Raw genomic sequence first — 2,500 nt, forward strand, 5'->3', positions numbered from 1 at the left:
TCTCTCTCTCTCTCTCTCTCTCTCAAGAAAAAGTTCTCCATTGTATAGGAAATTGGAGAAACGTCTGACTCCGAACAGAATTCCTGAGACGTTCTTTGTAAACGAATTTGGCTGGGACTATTCCTTAGCAAATTCCTCAAACGTTTTTTTTTATGCTCTCTCTCTCTCTCTTCTCTCTCTCTCTCTCTCTCTCTCTCTCTCTCTCTCTCTCTCTCTCATTCTTGGCAAGTCACGGCGCTAGATTAGCAGGAGTCGACTTGTTCTCTTGGGATGCTTTCTGAAGCAAAAAACTGCTTTTGCAGTCTCCTTGTTAATTAGTGATGCTGTGCAGTTGTTATAACAACAAGTAGTTATTATAACAATAAGAACAATAACATCATCTCTGTTGACGCCAAGGTGTCTTGATGCCATTCCTGGAAAGAGTTATTTGTACGAATCACTCGAATTTATTTTGCTGAAAGACATGCCTGAAATACCTTTGGACGAAAGCACTGCTCTCCTCTCCGTCCTCCTCGGGTGGGGGTGGCTCCCTTATCTCCTCTCTCTCTTCTCTCTGCTCTCTCATCTCCTTGCCTTCTCCTCTCTCTCCTTCTCTCTCTTCTCTCTCCTCTCTCTCTCTCTCCTCTCTCTCATCTCTCCTCTCTCGTCTCTCTCTCCTCTCTCATTGCCCGTCTACTTCCTCTTTTGTTCTCCCGTTGACTTACCTGAGACTGGAGAATACCCATTTGGTTTTTCCAACAGTTTCTAGTTTCAGAATTCAAGACAACAAAACTTTTTTGGAATTAATTACCGATAATAATATTATAGTATTATAATATCTTATATATTATTTATATATATAAGTATATTATATATATAATATATTATATATATATCTTGGTATTACTTTCTTATGTACATATATGAATATCTTAAAATATTCATAAGAAACGGGTACAAAAAGTGAGACTTCTTACTCAGAAATAATAATAATAAATAAAATAATAATAATAATAATAATAATAATAATAATAATAGCCTAAGCCAAGGTAATCCACTGATTGTCAGAAAGGCAGGAGACAGAAAGACAAAACAGACAGTACAGCTCAATACCCACCATGCTTCATAACAGAGAAACAGAACGTAATAGGAAAGAGAACTTGACCGTACAATAACGGCTTAAATTATTTTTCCTTCCCCCCCCCCTCCCCCTTCCTCTCTCCTCGCTCTTCCTCCTCTCTCCCTCTTCTCCTAACGGTCAAGTTATTTCCTTCCCCCCCCCCCCTCTCTCTCCCCCTCTCTCTCTCTCTCTACCTCTCTCGTCTCTCTCTCTCTCTCTCTCTCAATCTCTCTCTCGTAATCCTCACCTTCCCCCTATTAAACGCAGCAGTAGTATAGGACTCAAAAACGCATTTGTCCAGCAATGACATAACCATTTGTTAGATTAGGCGATACACAATGTTATAGATGGGAGCGGATGCATTACCAACGGCATATTTAGCAGCAGAACCCAAAGGCTGGATTTTACTGCTTTCCCATTTAGTTTCGAATGGGCAAACATTTGGGGGCAATGATCTACATTGGGCAGAGAATTATGGGTAATGGCCGGTCCTCCTGAATTCCCAGCTCTGTGTGTAAGAGGTGGGGGGGGGGGGCGGGGTGAGGGGTTTGGATTTTAAAGTCCCCCCCGTTAGTCCCACGATGGAATATCTTTGCGGCCGAGTAAACAGTTGGTTGAAGGTCATTTCACTTTTTTTTTGAAGGGATTGACTGTTGGTGGTGTCACAGGTGTTAAAGCTCGTAATAGGGTCTTGCGGTTTGGGTAAAGAGTTGAAGACATATTTCTTTCGCATGGCAGATCACGTTAGGGTGTCTTTTGTCTTTTGGATACAACGTGAAGCCAGTCAGTGATAGCGTATTGCAAAAGTGAACCAGTCAGTAATAGCACACTACAACAGTAAGCCAATCAGTGGCATAATATTACATCAAGCCAGTCCTCTTGTTTTTTTTGTTTTTATTTTTTCTTTTTCTTTCTTTTTAACTCGAACAGGAGGTTCTTGCATCGGACAATATCGTGTGGTGTTGCCAATCGACCTGGTTTCAATATCAATATTTCAATTATCCCTGCCCGTAGTGACACTTCAAATCTATTTCACTCACAAGTTTTTTTTTTCTTCAGTTTTTTCCCCCTTTCATATTTTTTTTCGGCATGTGATCATTTGTTTTTTTGCCGGAATTTATTGGCATATATATTTTTTTCTATTTGTTTACGCTGGACGGCCAAAGTTTGCAATCGCTTTTGTCTTGTTTGCGACGATTCACGCGAAATTTGATTTGGGAAATCGAAGTTTTTGAAGTTCAATTGATTCCATCCGATCTCTCTCTCTCTCTCTCTCTCTCTCTCTCTCTCTCTCTCTCTCTCTCTCTCTCTCGAAGTAACGGTATCGAAAGTGACGAGAGTCATAACTAATAAAAACTGTATTTCTTATTTTTGAAGTTTCTCTCTCTCTCTCTCTCTCTC

This window comes from Macrobrachium nipponense, chromosome 32, assembly GCF_015104395.2.
Source record: "Macrobrachium nipponense isolate FS-2020 chromosome 32, ASM1510439v2, whole genome shotgun sequence".
NCBI classification, from domain to species: domain Eukaryota; kingdom Metazoa; phylum Arthropoda; class Malacostraca; order Decapoda; family Palaemonidae; genus Macrobrachium; species Macrobrachium nipponense.